At 40.3% G+C, this 19,853-nt stretch overlaps 5 non-coding genes across 5 annotated transcripts; all 5 read left to right on the top strand.

Annotated features, from left to right (window-relative positions):
- Positions 1-2,378: 2,378 nt before the first annotated feature.
- Positions 2,379-2,450, top strand: trnae-uuc. Its single transcript has one exon. It is a non-coding gene; the product is annotated as a tRNA-Glu (tRNA).
- Positions 2,451-4,329: 1,879 nt separating this feature from the next.
- trnae-uuc lies at positions 4,330-4,401 on the top strand. Its single transcript has one exon. It is a non-coding gene; the product is annotated as a tRNA-Glu (tRNA).
- Positions 4,402-7,231: 2,830 nt separating this feature from the next.
- On the top strand, positions 7,232-7,304 carry trnac-aca. Its single transcript has one exon. It is a non-coding gene; the product is annotated as a tRNA-Cys (tRNA).
- Positions 7,305-8,160: 856 nt separating this feature from the next.
- trnae-uuc lies at positions 8,161-8,232 on the top strand. The gene has a single exon. It is a non-coding gene; the product is annotated as a tRNA-Glu (tRNA).
- A 2,954-nt stretch (positions 8,233-11,186) lies between these two features.
- trnac-aca lies at positions 11,187-11,259 on the top strand. Its single transcript has one exon. It is a non-coding gene; the product is annotated as a tRNA-Cys (tRNA).
- The last annotated feature ends 8,594 nt before the right edge of the window (positions 11,260-19,853 follow it).

The following is a 19,853-nucleotide window of genomic DNA, read 5'->3' on the forward strand; positions in this document are numbered from 1 at the left end:
GTTTTTGAATCCAACAGGCATAATGTCAACATTTAAAGATTTGTCTGTGATGTGTATTTTAAGTATGTGTCTTCCCATATGGTCTAGCGGTTAGGATTCCTGGTTTTCACCCAGGTGGCCCAGGTACAACTCCCGGTATAGGAAAGAATAACTTGTCATTAGGTATGCACTTGTGTAACAACAGATGCAGTACTTTCACACAACACAACAATATTCCTTCAGCAACAGGAAATGTGACATGTTATGTATATTCAAATTATACAAAGCTTTTTAAACGTTGAATACACTTCATGGCTGCATTTCTTGCTCTGCAGTAAAATTCATGCAACAACAGGACGATCAAATTAAGATATGCATCTGAAACAGAAAACCGAGGAACCTTGTTTTTGACAGACGCTATGACTGTCTACACTGGTTTAGCTGTGACCTGACTTCAGCTTAGACGTGGGGCCAGTGGCGCAATGGATAACGTGTCTGACTACGGATCAGAAGATTCTAGGTTCGACTCCTGGCTGGCTCAATACTTTATTTAATTGACTGAAATCAAGCTGGGAATGATACTGTTTACCTTTCAGTGCTTCTGGCTGTTCTCACTTCAAACACATTTTAGACGGATTTCATCTGGACATTCCCCAACATCTCTGGGAAAAAAAAGATGTCGTTTTTGAATCCAACAGGCATGATGTCAACATTTAAAGATTTGTCTGTGATGTGTATTTTAATTATGTGTCTTCCCATATGGTCTAGCGGTTAGGATTCCTGGTTTTCACCCAGGTGGTATGGGAAACAATATCTTTTCGTAAGGTACCCACTTGTGTAACAACAGATGCAGCAGTTTCTCACAACACAACAATATTCCCTCAGCAACAGGAAATGTGACAAGTTATGTAGATTCAAATTATACAAGGCTTTTTAAACGTTGAATTCACTTAACGGTTGCATTTCTTGCTCTGCAGTAAAATTCATGCAACAACAGGAGGATCAAATTGCAGTGGTTTCACATAACACAACAGTATTCCCTCAGCAACAGGAAATGTTAAATTTTATGTAGATTCAAATTATACAAGGGTTTTTAAACGTTGAATAGGATTCCTGGTTTTCACCCAGGTGGCCTAGGTTCAACTCCCGGTATAAGAAAGAATAACTTGTCGTTAGGTACGCACTTGTGTAACAACAGATGCAGCAGTTTCACAAAACAATATTCCCTCAGCAACAGGAAATGTGACATGTCATGTAGATTCAAATTATACAAGGCTTTTTAAACGTTGAATACACTTCATGGCTGCATGTCTTCCTCTGCAGTAAAATTAATGCAACAACAGGAGGATCAAATTAAGATATGCATCTGATACAGAAAACCAAGGAACCTTGTTGTTGACAGACGCTATGACTGTGTACACTGGTCTAGCTGTAACCTGACTTTACCTTAGACGTGGGGCCAGTGGTGCAATGGATAATGTGTCTGACTACGGATCAGAAGATTCTAGGTTTGACTCCTGGCTGGCTTAATATTTTATTTAATTGACTGAAATCAAGCTGGGAATGATACTGTATACCTTTCAGTGCTTCAAATTGTTTTCACTTCAAACACATTTTAGATGGATTTCATCTGGACATTCCCCATCATCTCTGAGAAAAAAGATGATGCTTTTAAATCCAACAGGCATAATATCAACATTTAAAGATTTGTCTGTGATGTGTATTTTAAGTATATGTCTTCCCATATGGTCTAGCAGTTAGGATTCCTGGTTTTCACCCAGGTGTCCTGGGTTCAGCTCCCGGTATGGGAAAGAATATCTTGTCGTTACGTACGCACTTGTGTAACAACAGATGCAGCAGTTTCTCAAAACTGTAACAATATTCCCTCAGCAACAGGAAATGTGACATGTTATGTAGATTGAAATTATACAAGGCTTTTTAAACGTTGAATACACTTCATGGCTGCATGTCTTCCTCTGCAGTAAAATTAATGCAACAACAGGAGGATCAAATTAAGATATGCATCTGAAACAGAAAACCAAGGAACCTTGTTGTTGACAGACGCTATGACTGTGTACACTGGTCTAGCTGTGACCTGACTTAAGCTTAGACATGGGGCCAGTGGTGCAATGGATAACGTGTCTGACTACGGATCAGAAGATTCTAGGTTAGACTCCTGGCTGGCTCATTACTTTATTTAATTGACTGAAATCAAGCTGGGAATGATACTGTAAACCTTTCAGTGCTTCTGGCTGTTCTCACTTCAAACACATTTTACACGGATTTCATCTGGACATTCCCCAACATCTCTGAGAAAAAAAGATGTAGCTTTTAAATCCAACAGGCATGATGTCAACATTTAAAGATTTGTCTGTGATGTGTATTTTAAGTATGTGTCTTCCCATATGGTCTAGCGGTTAGGATTCCTGGTTTTCACCCAGGTGGCCCGGGTTCAACTCCCGGTATGGGAAAGAATAACTTGTCATTAGGTACGCACTTGTGTAACAACAGATGCAGTACTTTCACACAACACAACAATATTCACTCAGCAACAGGAAATGTGACATGTTATGTAAATTCATATTATATAACGTTTTTTAAACGTTGAATACACTTCATGGCTGCATTTCTTGCTCTGCAGTAAAATTCATGCAACAACAGGAGGATCAAATTAAGATATGCATCTGAAACAGAAAACCAAGGAACCTTGTTGTTGACAGACGCCATGACTGTGTACACTGGTCTAGCTGTGACCTGACTTCAGCTTAGACGTGGGGCCAGTGGCGCAAGGGTGCGTTCTGAGCCCTCTCCTGTACTCCCTGTTCACCCACGACTGCGTGGCCACGCACGCCTCCAACTCAATCATCAAGTTTGCGGACGACACAACAGTGGTAGGCTTGATTACCAACAACGACGAGACGGCCTACAGGGAGGAGGTGAGGGCCCTTGGAGTGTGGTGTCAGGAAAATAACCTCACACTCAACGTCAACAAAACTAAGGAGATGATTGTGGACTTCAGGAAACAGCAGAGGGAACACCCCCTATCCACATCGATGGAACAGTAGTGGAGAGGGTAGCTAGTTTTAAGTTCCTCGGCATACACATCACAGATAAACTGAATTGGTCCACTCACACTGACAGCGTCGTGAAGAAGGCGCAGCAGCGCCTATTCAACCTCAGGAGGCTGAAGAAATTCGGCTTGTCACCAAAAGCACTCACAAACTTCTACAGATGCACAATCGAGAGCATCCTGGCGGGCTGTATCACCGCCTGGTACGGCAACTGCTCCGCCCTCAACCGTAAGGCTCTCCAGAGGGTAGTGAGGACTGCACAACGCATCACCGGGGGCAAACTACCTGCCCTCCAGGACACCTACACCACCCGTTGTTACAGGAAGGCCATAAAGATCATCAAGGACATCAACCACCCGAACCACTGCCTGTTCACCCCGCTATCATCCAGAAGGCGAGGTCAGTACAGGTGCATCAAAGCTGGGACCGAGAGACTGAAAAACAGCTTCTATCTCAAGGCCATCAGACTGTTAAACAGCCACCACTAACATTGAGTGGCTGCTGCCAACACACTGTCATTGACACTGACCCAACTCCAGCCATTTTAATAATGGGAATTGATGGGAAATTATGTAAATATATCACTAGCCACTTTAAACAATGCTACCTTATATAATGTTACTTACCCTACATTATTCATCTCATATGCATATGTATATACTGTACTCTACAACATCGACTGCATCCTTATGTAACACATGTATCACTAGCCACTTTAACTATGCCACTTTGTTTACTTTGTCTACACACTCATCTCATATGTATATACTGTACTCGATACCATCTACTGTATGCTGCTCTGTACCATCACTCATTCATATATCCTTATGTACATGTTCCTTATCCCCTTACACTGTGTATAAGACAGTAGTTTTGGAATTGTTAGTTAGATTACTTGTTGGTTATCACTGCATTGTCGGAACTAGAAGCACAAGCATTTCGCTACACTCGCATTAACATCTGCTAACCATGTGTATGTGACAAATAAAATTTGATTTGATTTGATTTGATTTGATAACGTGTCTGACTACGGATCAAAAGATTCTAGGTTCGACTCCTGGCTGGCTCAATACTTTATTTAATTGACTGAAATCAAGCTCGGAATGATACTGTATATCTTTCAGTGCTTCTGGCTGTTCTCACTTTAAACACATTTTAGATGGATTTCATCTGGACATTCCCCAACATCTCTGAGAAAAAAGATGTAGTTTTTGAATCCAACAGGCATAATGTCAACATTTAAAGATTTGTCTGTGATGTGTATTTTAAGTATGTGTCTTCCCATATGGTCTAGCGGTTAGGATTCCTGGTTTTCACCCAGGTGGCCCGGGTTCAACTCCCGGTATGGGAAAGAATAACTCATCGTTAGGTACGCACTTGTGTAACAACAGATTCAGCAGTTTCACAAAACAGTATTCCCTCAGCAACAGCAAATGTGACATGTCATGTAGATTCAAATTATACAAGGCTTCTTAAACTTTGAATACACTTCATGGCTGCATTTCTTGCTCTACAGTAAAATTCATGCAACAACATGAGGATCAAATTAAGATATGCATCTGAAACAGAAAACCAAGGAACCTTGTTGTTGACAGACGCCATGACTGTGTACACTGGTCTAGCTGTGACCTGACTTAAGCTTAGACATGGGGCCAGTGGCGCAATAGATAACGTGTCTGACTACGGATCAGAAGATTCTAGGTTTGACTCCTGGCTGGCTCATTACTTTGTTTAATTGACTGAAATCAAGCTGGGAATGATACTGTATGAAAAAACATGTAGCTTCTAAATCAAACAGGCATAATGTCAACATTTAAAGATTTGTCTGTGATGTGTATTATAAGTATGTGTCTTCCCATATGGTCTAGTGATTAGGATTCCTGGTTTACACCCAGATGGCCTGGGTTCAACTCCCGGTATGGGAAAGAATATCTTGTTGTTAGGTACGCACTTGTGTAACAACAGATGCAGCATCTTCACGCAACAATATTCCCTCAGCAACAGGAAATGTGACATGTCATGTAGATTCAAATTATATAAAGCGTTTTAAACGTTGAATACACTTCATGGCTGCATTTCTTGCTCTGCAGTAAAATTCATGCAACAACACGAGGATCAAATTAAGATATGCATCTGAAACAGAAAACCAAGGAACCTTGATGTTGACAGACGCCATGACTGTGTACACTGGTCTAGCTGTGATCTGACTTCAGTTTAGACGTGGGGCCAGTGGTGCAATGGATAACGTGTCTGACTACGTATCAGAAGATTCTAGGCTCAACTCATGGCTCGCTCAATACTTTATTTAATTGACTGAAATCAAGCTGGGAATGATACTGTATACCTTTCAGTGCTTATGGCTGTTCTCACTTCAAAACACATTTTAGACGGATTTCATCTGTACATTCCCCAACATCTCTGAGAAAAAAGATGTAGCATTTAATTCCAACAGGCATAATGTCAACATTTAAAGATTTGTCTGTGATGTGTATTTTAAGTTTTTGTCTTCCCATATGGTCTAGTGGTTAGGATTCCTGGTTTTCACACAGGTAGCCTGGGTTCAACTCCCGGTATGGTAAAGATCATCTTATCGTTAGGTACCCACTTGTGTAACAACAGATGCAGCAGTTTCACACAACGAAACAATATTCTCTCAGCAACAGGAAATGAGACATGTTATGTATATACAAAGCTTTTTAAACGTTGACTAAACTCCATGGCTGAATTTCTTGCTCTGCAGTAAAATTCATGCAACAACAGGAGGATCAAATTAACATATGCATCTGAAACAGAAAACCAAGGAACCTTGTTGTTGACAGACGCCATGACTGTGTACACTGGTCTAGCTGTGACCTGACTTCAGCTTAGACGTGGGGCCAGTGGCGCAATGGATAAAGTGTCTGACTACGGATCAGAAGATTCTAGGACCAACTCCTGGCTCAATACTTTATTTAATTGACTGAAATCAAGCTGGGAATGATACTGTATACCTTTCAGTGCTTCTGGCTGTTCTCACTTCAAACACATTTTAGACGGACTTCATCTGGACATTCCCCAACATCTCTGAGAAAAAAATATGTAGCTTTTAAATCCAACAGGCATGATGTCAACATTTAAAGATTTGTCTGTGATGTGTATTTTAAGTATGTGTCTTCCCATATGGTCTAGCGGTTAGGATTCCTGGTTTTCACCCAGGTGGCCGTGTTCAACTCCCGGTATGGGAAAGAATATATTTTCTTTAGGTACCCACTTGTGTAACAACAGATGCAGCAGTTTCTCACAACACAACAATATTCCCTCAGCAACAGGAAATGTGACATGTCATGTAGATTCAAATTATACAAAGCTTTTTAAACGTTGAATACACTTCATGGCTGCATTTCTTGCTCTGCAGTAAAATTCATGCAACAACAGGAGGATCAAATTAAGATATGCATCTGAAACAGAAAACCAAGGAACCTTGTTGTTGACAGACGCCATGACTGTGTACACTGGTCTAGCTGTGACCTGACTTCAGCTTAGACGTGGGGCCAGTGGGGCAATGCATAACGTGTCTGACTACGGATCAGAAGATTCTAGGTTCGACTCCTGGCTTGGTCAATACTTTATTTAATTGACTGAAATCAAGCTGGGAATGATACTGTATACCTTTCAGTGCTTCTGGCTGTTCTCACTTCAAAACACATTTTAGACGGATTTCATCTGGACATTCCCCAACATCTCTGAGAAAAAAAGATGTAGCTTTGAAATCCAACAGGCATAATGTCAACATTTAAAGATTTGTCTGTGATGTGTATTTTAAGTATGTGTCTACCCATATGGTCTAGCGGTTAGGATTCCTGGTTTTCACACAGGTGGCCTGGGTTCAACTCCCGGTATGGTAAAGATCATCTTATCGTTAGGTACCCACTTGTGTAATAACAGATGCAGCAGTTTCTCACAACACAACAATATTCCCACAGGAAATGTGACATGTTATGTAGATTGAAATTATACAAGTCTTTTTAAACGTTGAATACACTTCATGGCTGCATTTCTTGCTCTGCAGTAAAATTCATGCAACAACAGGAGGATCAAATTAAGTTATGCATCTGAAACAGAAAACCAAGGAACCTTGTTGTTGACAGACGCCATGACTGTGTACACTGGTCTAGCTGTGACCTGACTTCAGCTTAGACGTGGTGCCAGTGGCGCAATGGATAACGTGTCTGACTACAGATCAGAAGATTCTAGGTTCGACTCCTGGCTGGCTCAATACTTTATTTAATTTACTGAAATCAAGCTCGGAATGATACTGTATATCTTTCAGTGCTTTTGGCTGTTGTCACTTCAAACCCATTTTAGACGGATTTCATCTGGACATCTCTGAGAAAAAAAAGATGTAGTTTTTGAATCCAACAGGCATAATGTCAACATTTAAAGATTTGTCTGTGATGTGTATTTTAAGTATGTGTCTTCCCATCTGGTCTAGCTGTTAGGATTCCTGGTTTTCACCCATGTGGCCCGGGTTCAACTCCCGGTATGGGAAAGAATAACTCATCGTTAGGTACGCACTTGTGTAACAACAAATTCAGCAGTTTCACAATACAGTATTCCCTCAGCAACATCAAATGTGACATGTCATGTAGATTCAAATTATACAAGGCTTCTTAAACTTTGAATACACTTCATGGCTGCATTTCTTGCTCTGCAGTAAAATTCATGCAACAACAGGAGGATCAAATTAACATATGCATCTGAAACAGAAAACCAAGGAACCTTGTTGTTGAGAAACGCTATGACTGTGTACACTGGTCTAGCTGTGACCTGACTTCAGTTTAGACGTGGGGCCAGTGGCGCAATGGATAACGTGTCTGACTACGGATCAGAAGATTCTAGGTTCGACTCCTGGCTGGCTCAATACTTTGTTTAATTTACTGAAATCAAGCTGGGAATGATACTATATACCTTTCAGTGCTTCTGGCTGTTCTCACTTCAAACACATTTTAGACGGATTTCATCTGGACATTCCCCAACATCTCTGAGAAAAAAAGATGTAGCTTTTAAATCCAACAGGCATGATGTCAACATTTAAAGATTTGTCTGTGATGTGTATTTTAAGTATGTGTCTTCCCATATGGTCTAGCGGTTAGGATTCCTGGTTTTCACCCAGGTGGCCCGGGTTCAACTCCCGGTATGGGAAAGAATATCTTGTCGTTAGGTACGCACTTGTGTAGCAGCATTTTCTCACAACACAACAATATTCGCTCAGGAAATGAGACATGTTATGTAGATTCAAATTATACAAGGCTTTTTAAACGTTAAATACACTTCATGGTTGCATTTCTTGCTCTGCAGTAAAATTCATGCAACAACAGGAGGATCAAATTAAGATATGCATCTGAAACAGAAAACCAAGGAACCTTGTTGTTGACAGACGCTATGACTGTGTACATTTGTCTAGCTGTGACCTGACTTCAGCTTAGACGTGGTGCCAGTGAGGGTAGGCAACAACATCTCCTCCCGCTGATCCTCAACACGGGGGCCCCACTGGGTGCGTTCTGAAGCCCTCTCCTGTACTCCCTGTTCAGCCCACGACTGCGTGGCCACGCACGCCTCCAACTCAATCATCAAGTTTGCGGACGACGGATGTTGTAGAGCATGAACCTACAGGCAGGCCGCATTGATGTTAGGGTGTTGAGATCACAACAGTGGTAGGCTTGATTACCAACAACGATGAGACGGCCTACAGGGAGGAGGTGAGGGCCCTCGGAGTGTGGTGTCAGGAAAATAACCTCACACTCAACGTCAACAAAACTAAGGAGATGATTGTGGACTTCAGGAAACAGCAGAGGGAACACCCCCTATCCCATCGATGGAACAGTAGTGGAGAGGGTAGCTAGTTTTAAGTTCCTCGGCATACACATCACAGACAAACTGAATTGGTCCACCTCACACTGACAGCGTCGTGAAGAAGGCACAGCAGCGCCTATTCAACCTCAGGAGGCTGAAGAAATTGGCTTGTCACCAAAAGCACTCACAAACGTCTACAGATGCACAGATCGAGAGCATCCTGGCGGGCTGTATCACCGCCTGGTACGGCAGACTGCTCCGCCCTCAACCGTAAGGCTCTCAGAGGTAGTGAGGACTGCAACAACGCATGGGGGCAAACTACCTGCCCTCCAGGACACCTACACCACCCGTTGTTACAGGAAGGCCATAAAGATCATCAAGGACATCAACCACCCGAACCACTGCCTGTTCACCCCGCTATCATCCAGAAAGCGAGGTCAGTACAGGTGCATCAAAGCTGGGACCGAGAGACTGAAAAACAGCTTCTATCTCAAGGCCATCAGACTGTTAAACAGCCACCACTAACATTGAGTGGCTGCTGCCAAACACTGTCATTGACACTGACCCAACTCCAGCCATTTTAATAATGGGAATTGATGGGAAATGATGTAAATATATCACTAGCCACTTTAAACAATGCTACCTTATATAATGTTACTTACCCTACATTATTCATCTCATATGCATATGTATATACTGTACTCTACATCATCGACTGCATCCTTATGTAACACATGTATCACTAGCCACTTTAACTATGCCACTTTGTTACTTTGTCTACACACTCATCTCATATGTATATACTGTACTCGATACCATCTACTGTATGCTGCTCTGTACCATCACTCATTCATATATCCTTATGTACATGTTCCTTATCCCCTTACACTGTGTATAAGACAGTAGTTTTGGAATTGTTAGTTAGATTACTTGTTGGTTATCACTGCATTGTCGGAACTAGAAGCACAAGCATTTCGCTACACTCGCATTAACATCTGCTAACCATGTGTATGTGACAAATAAAATTTGATTTGATTTGATTTGAATGGATAACGTGTCTGACTACGGATCAGAAGATTCTAGGTTCGACTCCTGGCTGGCTCAATACTTTGTTTAAGTGACTGAAATCAAGCAGGGAATGATACTGTAGGGAAAAAAGATGTAGCTTTTAAATCAAACAGGCATAATGTCAACATTTAAAGATTTGTCTGTGATGTGTATTTTAAGTATGCGTCTTCCCATATGGTCTAGCAGTTAGGATTCCTGGTTTTCACCCAGGTGGCCCGGGTTCAACTCCCGGTAAGGGAAAGAATATATTTTCGTAGGGTATCCACTTGTGTAACAACAGGTGGAAGAACAGCATCTAGTAAATTGCCTGCCTTGTGATGTGGGCAGCAGTTTCTCACAACACAACAATATTCCCTCAGCAACAGGAAATGTGACATGTTATGTAGATTCAAATTATACAAGGGTTTTTAAACGTTGAATACACTTCATGGCTGCATTTCTTGCTCTGCAGTAAAATTCATGCAACAACAGGAGGATCAAATTAAGATATGCATCTGAAACAGAAAACCGAGGAACCTTGTTGTTGACAGACGCCATGACTGTGTACACTGGTCTAGCTGTGACCTGACTTAAGCTTAGACATGGGGCCAGTGGTGCAATGGATAACGTGTCTGACTACGGATCAGAAGATTCTAGGTTAGACTCCTGGCTGGCTCATTACTTTATTTAATTGACTGAAATCAAGCTGGGAATGATACTGTAAACCTTTCAGTGCTTCTGGCTGTTCTCACTTCAAACACATTGGGACGGATTTCATCTGGACATTCCCCGACATCTCTGAGAAAAAAAGATTTAGCTTTTAAATCCAACAGGCATGATGTCAACATTTAAAGATTTGTCTGTGATGTGTATTTTAAGTATGTGTCTTCCCATATGGTCTAGCGGTTAGGATTCCTTGTTTTCACCCAGATGGCCCGGGTTCAACTCCCGTTATGGGAAAGAATATCTTGTCATTAGGTACCCACTTGTGTAACAACAGATGCAGCAGTTTCTCACAACACAACAATATTCCCACAGGAAATGTGACATGTTATGTAGATTGAAATTATACAAGTCTTTTTAAACGTTGAATACACTTCATGGCTGCATTTCTTGCTCTGCAGTAAAATTCATGCAACAACAGGAGGATCAAATTAAGTTATGCATCTGAAACAGAAAACCAAGGAACCTTGTTGTTGACAGACGCCATGACTGTGTACACTGGTCTAGCTGTGACCTGACTTCAGCTTAGACGTGGTGCCAGTGGCGCAATGGATAACGTGTCTGACTACAGATCAGAAGATTCTAGGTTCGACTCCTGGCTGGCTCAATACTTTATTTAATTTACTGAAATCAAGCTCGGAATGATACTGTATATCTTTCAGTGCTTTTGGCTGTTGTCACTTCAAACCCATTTTAGACGGATTTCATCTGGACATCTCTGAGAAAAAAAAAAGATGTAGTTTTTGAATCCAACAGGCATAATGTCAACATTTAAAGATTTGTCTGTGATTGTATTTTAAGTATGTGTCTTCCCATCTGGTCTAGCTGTTAGGATTCCTGGTTTTCACCCATGTGGCCCGGGTTCAACTCCCGGTATGGGAAAGAATAACTCATCGTTAGGTACGCACTTGTGTAACAACAAATTCAGCAGTTTCACAATACAGTATTCCCTCAGCAACATCAAATGTGACATGTCATGTAGATTCAAATTATACAAGGCTTTTTAAACGATGAATACACTTCATGGCTGCATTTCTTGCTCTGCAGTAAAATTCATGCAACAACAGGAGGATCAAATTAACATATGCATCTGAAACAGAAAACCAAGGAACCTTGTTGTTGAGAAACGCTATGACTGTGTACACTGGTCTAGCTGTGACCTGACTTCAGCTTAGACGTGGGGCCAGTGGCGCAATGGATAACGTGTCTGACTACGGATCAGAAGATTCTAGGTTCGACTCCTGGCTGGCTCAATACTTTGTTTAATTTACTGAAATCAAGCTGGGAATGATACTATATACCTTTCAGTGCTTCTGGCTGTTCTCACTTCAAACACATTTTAACCACCTTTCATCTGGACATTCCCCAACATCTCTGAGAAAAAAGATCAGTACAGCTTTTAAATCCAACAGGCATGATGTCAACATTTAAAGATTTGTCTGTGATGTGTATTTTAAGTATGTGTCTTCCCATATGGTCTGAGTGGTTAGGATTCCTTGTTTTCACCCAGATGGCCGGGTTCAACTCCGTTATGGGAAAGAATATCTTGTCATTAGGTACCCACTTGTGTAACAACAGATGCAGCAGTTTCTCACAACACAACAATATTCCCTCAGCAACATGAAATGTGACATGTTATGTATATTCAAATTATACAAAGCTTTTTAAACGTTGAATAAACTTCATGGCTGCCTTTCTTGCTCTGCAGTAAAATTCATGCAACAACAGGAGGATCAAATTAAGATATGCATCTGAAACAGAAAACCTTAGGAACCTTGTTGTTGACACACTGTGTAAGACTGTTTTGTACACTGGTCTAGCTGTGACCTGACTTCAGCTTATCACGCATTGGGGCCAGTGGCGCAATGGATAATGTGTCTTACTACGGATCAGAAGATTCTAGGTTCGACTCCTGGCTGGCTCAATACTTTGTTTAATTTACTGAAATCAAGCTGGGAATGATACTGTATACCTTTCAGTGCTTCTGGCTGTTCTCACTTCAAACACATTTTAGACGGATTTCATCTGGACATTCCCCAACATCTCTGAGAAAAAAAGATGTAGCTTTTAAATCCAACAGGCATGATGTCAACATTTAAAGATTTGTCTGTGATGTGTATTTTAAGTATGTGTCTTCCCATATGGTCTAGCGTTTAGGATTCCTGGTTTTCACCCAGGTAGCCATGGTTCAACTCCTGATATGGGAAAGAATATCTTTTCGTTAGGTAACCACTTGTGTAACAACAGATGCAGCAGTTTCACACAACACAACAATATTCCCTCAGCAACAGGAAATGTTAAACTTTATGTAGATTCATATTATACAAGAGTTTTTAAACGTTGAATACACTTCATGGCTGCATTTCTTGCTCTGCAGTAAAATTCATGCAACAACAGGAGGATCAAATGAAGATATGCATCTGAAACAGAAAACCAAGGAACCTTGTTGTTGACAGATGCTATGACTGTGTACACTGTTCTAGCTGTGACCTGACTTCAGCTTAGACGTGGGGCCAGTGGTGCAATGGATAACGTGTCTGAATACGGATCAGAATATTCTAGGTTGACTCCTGGCTGGCTCAGTACTTTGTTTAATTGACTGAAATCAAGCTGGGAATGATACTGTATACCTTTCAGTGCTTCTGGCTGTTCTCACTTTAAACACTTTTTAGATGGATTTCATCTGGACATTCCCCAACATCTCTGAGGAAAAAATATGTAGTTTTTGAATCCAACAGGCATAATGTCAACATTTAAAGATTTGTCTGTGATGTGTATTTTAAGTATGTGTCTTCCCATATGGTCTAGCGGTTAGGATTCCTGGTTTTCACCCAGGTGGCCGGGTTCAAGTCCCGGTATGGGAAAGAATAACTTTGTCATTAGGTACGCACTTGTGTAACAACAGATGCAGTACTTTCACACAACACAACAATATTCACTCAGCAACAGGAAATGTGACATGTTATGTAGATTCATATTATATAACGTTTTTTAAAACCTGTTAAGACTCTAGGGGCAGTATTTCATTTTTGGATAAAAAGACATGCCCGTTTTAAGCGCAATATTTTGTCACAAAAGATGCTCGACTATGATTGGAATTGATAGTTTTGGAAAGACACTCTGACGTTTCCAGAACTGTAAAGATTTTCACTGTGAGTGCCATAGAACAGAATCTACAGGCAAAACCAAGATGTTTGAGTGACCAGGAAATCAACAGTGCATTTCTGGAGGAGTTTTCCATGATCTCCTTATATGGCTGTGAAGGCGACAGGAATGAACGGACACTTCATTGAGTGGCGTTTCCCCCAGGTGTCTGCAGCATTGTGACGTATTTGTAGGCATATCATTGGAAGATTGACCATAAGAGCCTACAATTACAAGTGTCCCTTATATAACGGTGTCTGCATTATTCATCTCATATGCATGCGTATAACTGTCAGGTACCAGTATTTTTCCATCCGAATCAGAGAAGAATGCACTTTGCTTCCAGGGAAGGGATTTCAATGAAGAGATATATGACAAAACACCTTGAGGATTGATTCAAACAACGTTTTCCATGTTTCAGTCGATATTATGGAGTTAATTCGGAAAAAAGTTTGACGTTTAGGTGACTGAATTTTTGGTTAGTTTCGGTAGCCAAATGCATAGTAACAAAGCGGAACGTTATGTCCTACACAAGCATCTTTCAGGAAAAACTGGACATCTGCTATGTAACTGAGAGTCTCCTCATTGAAACATCTGAAGTTCTTCAAAGGTAAATTATTTTATTTGATCCCTTTGCTGGTTTTTGTGAATGTTGCGTGGAAATACTAACGCTAAATGCTAAGCTAGCTAAATCACCACTCTTACACAAATTATTGATTTTCTCTGGTTCTAAAGCATATTTTGAAAATCTGAGTTTTCACCCAGGTGGACAGGATTGTTAAGAAAGGATAAGTCGTTGAGGATATGCATATTTATTTCATTTAATTTGCAATTTTCAGAAACACGCTAATTTTCAGTTATGGTAATGAGCTTGAGGTTGTAGTCAAATCCCGGATCCGGGATGGCTTTTTAAACGTTGAATACACTTCATGGCTGCATTTCTTGCTCTGCAGTAAAATTCATGCAACAACAGGAGGATCAAATTAAGATATGCATCTGAAACAGAAAACCAAGGAACCTTGTTGTTGACAGACGCTATGACTGTGTACACTGGTCTAGCTGTGACCTGACTTCAGCTTAGACGTGGTGCCAGTGGGCAATGGACAACATCTCTGACTACGCTGATCCTCAGAAGGCCCCTAGGTTCGACTCTGGCCCTGGCTCAATACTTTGTTCAATTGACTGAAATCAAGCAGGGAATGATACTGTATTAAAAAAGATGTAGGCTTTTAAATCAAACAGGCATAATGTCAACATTTAAAGATTTGTCTGTGATGTGTATTTTAAGTATGTGTCTTCCCATATGGTCTAAGGAGATGATTGTGGACTTCCTGGAAACACCCAGGTGGCCCCCTTCACATCGATGGGTAGTGGAGAGAATATATTTTTGTTAAGTTCCTCTTGTGTAACAACAGATCACAGACAAACAACAATTGGTCCACTCACACTGACAGCGAAATCGTGAAGAAGGCGCAGCAGCGCCTATTCAACCTCAGGAGGCTGAAGAAAGGCTTGTCACCAAAAGCGTTGAAACACTTCTACAGATGCATTTCGAGAGCATCTGCAGTAAAATTATCACCGCCAGGAGGATCAAATTAAGATATCCGCCCTCAACAGAAAACCTCCAGAAGGGTAGTGAGGACTGCACAACGCATCACTGGGCAAACTACCTGTTCTCCAGGACACCTGACACCACCAGTTGTTACAGGAAGGCCAGTAAAGATCATCAAGGACATCAACCAGAACCATTCTGCCTGTTGACTCCCGCTATCATCAATACTTCATTTAAGGTGCATCAAAGCTGGGAATGATATTGAAAAACCTTTCTCAAGGCCTTCAGACTGTTCTCAGCCACCACTAACATTATAGTGGATTTCATCTGACATTCCCCAACATCTCTGAGAAAAAACTCCAGCCATTTTAATAACAGGAATTGATGGGAAATGATGTAAATATATCACTAGCCACTTTAAACAATGCTACCTTATATAATGTTTTACCCTACATTATTCATCTCATATGGATATGTATATACTGTTTACATTATGACTGCATCCTTATGTAACAACAGTATCTCTAGCCACTTTAACTATGCCACTTTGTTTACTTTGTCAACACTCATCTCATATGTATATACTGATTCGATACCATCAATTATGCTTCTGTACCAACTCATTGAATATCACTTATGGCTGCATTTCTTGCTCTACACTGTGTATAAGACAATAGTTTTGGAGGATCAATTACTTGTAAGTTATCACTGCATCTGGAACTAGAAACACAAGAACATTGTTGTTACACTCGCATTAACATCTGCTAACCATGTGTATGTGACAAATAAAATTCAGATTTGATTTGATTTGAATGGATAACGTGTCTGACTACGGATCAGAAGATTCTAGGTTTGACTCCTGGCTGGCTCAATACTTTGTTTAATTGACTGAAATCAAGCAGGGAATGATACTGTATTAAAAAAAGATGTAGCTTTTAAATCAAACAGGCATGATGTCAACATTTAAAGATTTGTCTGTGATGTGTATTTTAAGTATGTGTCTTCCCATATGGTCTAGCGGTTAGGATTCCTGGTTTTCACCCAGGTGGCCCAGGTTCAACTCCCGGTATGGGAAAGAATATCTCATCGTTAGGTAACCACTTGTGTAACAACAGATTCAGCAGTTTCACAACAAACAATATTCCCTCAGCAACAGGAAATGTGACATGTCATGTAGATTCAAATTATACAAGAGTTTTTAAACGTTGAATACACTTCATGGCTGCATTTCTTGCTCTGCAGTAAAATTCATGCAACAACAGGAGGATCAAATGAAGATATGCATCTGAAACAGAAAACCAAGGAACCTTGTTGTTGACAGATGCTATGACTGTGTACACTGTTCTAGCTGTGACCTGACTTCAGCTTAGACGTGGGGCCAGTGGTGCAATGGATAACGTGTCTGAATACGGATCAGAATATTCTAGGTTGACTCCTGGCTGGCTCAGTACTTTGTTTAATTGACTGAAATCAAGCTGGGAATGATACTGTATACCTTTCAGTGCTTCTGGCTGTTCTCACTTTAAACACTTTTTAGATGGATTTCATCTGGACATTCCCCAACATCTCTGGCCGGGTTCAACTCCCGGTATGGGAAAGAATATATTTTCTTTAGGTACCCACTTGTGTAACAACAGATGCAGCAGTTTCACAAAACAGTATTCCCTCAGCAACAGGAAATGTTAAATTTTATGTAGATTCAAATTATACAAGGGTTTTTAAACGTTGAATAGGATTCCTGGTTTTCACCCAGGTGGCCTAGGTTCAACTCCCGGTATGGGAAAGAATATCTTGTCCTTAGGTACGCACTTGTGTAACAAAAGATGCAGTGGTTTCACACAACAGTATTCCCTCAGCAACAGGAAATGTGACATGTCATGTATATTCAAATTATACAAGGCTTTTTAAACGTTGAATACGCTTCATGGCTGCATTTCTTGCTCTGCAGTAAAATTCATGTAACAGGAGGATCAAATTAAGATATGCATCTAACTGAAATCCCAAGGAACCTTGTCGCTGACAAACACTATGACTGTGTATACTGGCCTAGGTGTGACCTGACTTCAGCTTGGCTGTGCGGCCAGTGGCGCAATGGATAACGTGTCTGATAATGTGACACGTTAAAGGAAATATTCATAGCCTGTTATACATTAAAAAGTATTAGTAAGTTCATAGTATGTGATGATTTTAAAACATCTAAGATTGAAAGGATGCATTCAGTATTAGTTGATAGAGATTGATAACATTCATATAATTGTGTTAAAGTTAAAAATCTGTCAAAGGGTACTAATTGTGAGAGTAATGTGTAAACGTTATATTGATTACTTTATTTTGTGGTGCCTAAAAGTGTTAATCTGTGATCTACGAAATGCTCTTAATCTATGAGCCGGAGATCGATTGCTCTGGTCTCCACCCATATTCCTGGAAAAAAAAAACGCAGTCTTTTCTCATTACACTAAACGTTGAATTGAGAATACAACACCATATCACTCTCGTGATTATTTCTCCCCTGTTTTCTGGTACTTTATTGATGATAAAAATAGCAATTTAAATGTTATAACTCGCTAACATGTCAAGAGTGCTTAAGGTGTGTCTTAGTAACGTCTTGAGGAAGTTAGAGTTAAGTTTGAAGAGAGTAATATTAGCCCTGCTCGGTTGAAGTGAAGAATAGCATCGTACTGAGAGTAGCTGCCATCTTATGTCGATGTGAATGAACATGTGCGTTGTTAATAAGATATTTTGCTGTGTTATTTGTATAATGGGTTTTCTGTTGTTTTGTAATGTGTTACTTTTGTGAAAAGATTACACTAAACGTTGAATTGAGAATACAACACCGTATCACTCGTGATTATTTCTCCCCTGTTTTCAGGGGCGTAACAATAACAGGTCAGAAGATTGAATATTTGACTCCTGTTTGGTTCAAAACTAGATTTATTTGACCAAAATCAAGCTGGGAAAAATACTGTCTGGCAGTTCTCCATTCAACCACATTTTAGACTGATTTTATATGGGACTTTTCCCCAACATCTGAGAAAAAAGATGGAGCTTGTAATTACAACAAGCATCATTTCAATGTTTATGGATTTGTCTGCGATGTCTTTTTAAAGTAACTGTCTTCCCATTTGGTCTGGCGTTTAGGATTCCTGGTTTTCGCCCGGGTTGAACTCCCAGTATGGGAAAGAACATCTTGTCATTTGTGATGTACTTGTGTAAGAACAGATACCACATTTTAACTGGCAGCAGAATCACACAACACAACAATATTCCCTCAGAAACAGGAAATGTGACATGTTATGTTATGGGAATGATGCTGTATACCTTTCAGTGCTTCTGGCTGTTCTCACTTCAAACACATTTTAGACAGATTTCATCTGGACAGAATGGGAAATAACATCTTGTCATTTGGGATGCACTTGTGTAACAACAGATACCACATTTGAATGGTTATATCTAAAACCCATTCAGTCTCTCTTCAAACAGTCTCCCCAAAATGCTCCCCAAAATGCTTGATAGGATACCCTGCCATTAGACACACACAACTGCGATAAACATGCACCGTCCCTTTAATATAAAATAAACTCAGCCTGCAATCCACCTTGCTGACCTTTCATTGTTCCCCACAATGAAAACAGAGTCTAATGTTAGTATACCTTAACCTCCTGTTTAATCTCACTGGTGTTATCTGAACAATCAAACCAAAATCAATAACCGGGAACTTTTACAAACCTTTTACGATACAGCCAAATATAGCCCAGTGTATGCCATCAATCAGTGATGGCCACCTAGCAATTTTGTTGCTAGTTTTAATATCTTTTCAGATTACCTGTCGTCTCAGATTTTGAAAATATGCTTTACAGCGAACGCAATCCAAGCGTTTGTGTAAGTTTATCGATCACATGACAAAACATTAAGTACACTTCGAATCAGGTAGCTTGGTCACGAAAATCAGAAAAGCAATCAAATTAATCGTTTACCTTTGATGATCTTCCGATATTTTCACTCACGAGTCTCCCAGTTACACAACAAATGTTCCTTTTGTTCCATAAAGAATATTTTTATATCCAAAATACCTCCGTTTGTTTGGCAAATTATTTCCAGAAATCCACAGGAAAGAGCGGTCACGACAATGCAGACAAATTCCAAATAATATCTGTAATGTCCACAGAAACATGTCAACCGTTTTTTATAATCAATCCTCAGGTTGTTTTTAAAATATATAATCGATAATATATCAACTGCAAATGTCTTTCACAGTAGGAGAGGTTAAAACAATAGCTGTCCAAATTCTGTTGCGCGAGCAAAACTCATGTGACCACGACGCGATATTATTGTTCTGGCTCATTTTTCAAAATAAAGGCCTGAAACTATGTCTGAATACTGTTGACACCTTGAGGAAGCGATAGGAAAATTAATCTGATTGATATCCCTTTTAAATGGAGCAATGGGAGGCTATGGAACATGGAGTTTTCTAAATAGAAGCCACTTCCTGGTTAGATTTGTCTCTG

This window comes from Oncorhynchus gorbuscha, linkage group LG18, assembly GCF_021184085.1.
Source record: "Oncorhynchus gorbuscha isolate QuinsamMale2020 ecotype Even-year linkage group LG18, OgorEven_v1.0, whole genome shotgun sequence".
NCBI classification, from domain to species: domain Eukaryota; kingdom Metazoa; phylum Chordata; class Actinopteri; order Salmoniformes; family Salmonidae; genus Oncorhynchus; species Oncorhynchus gorbuscha.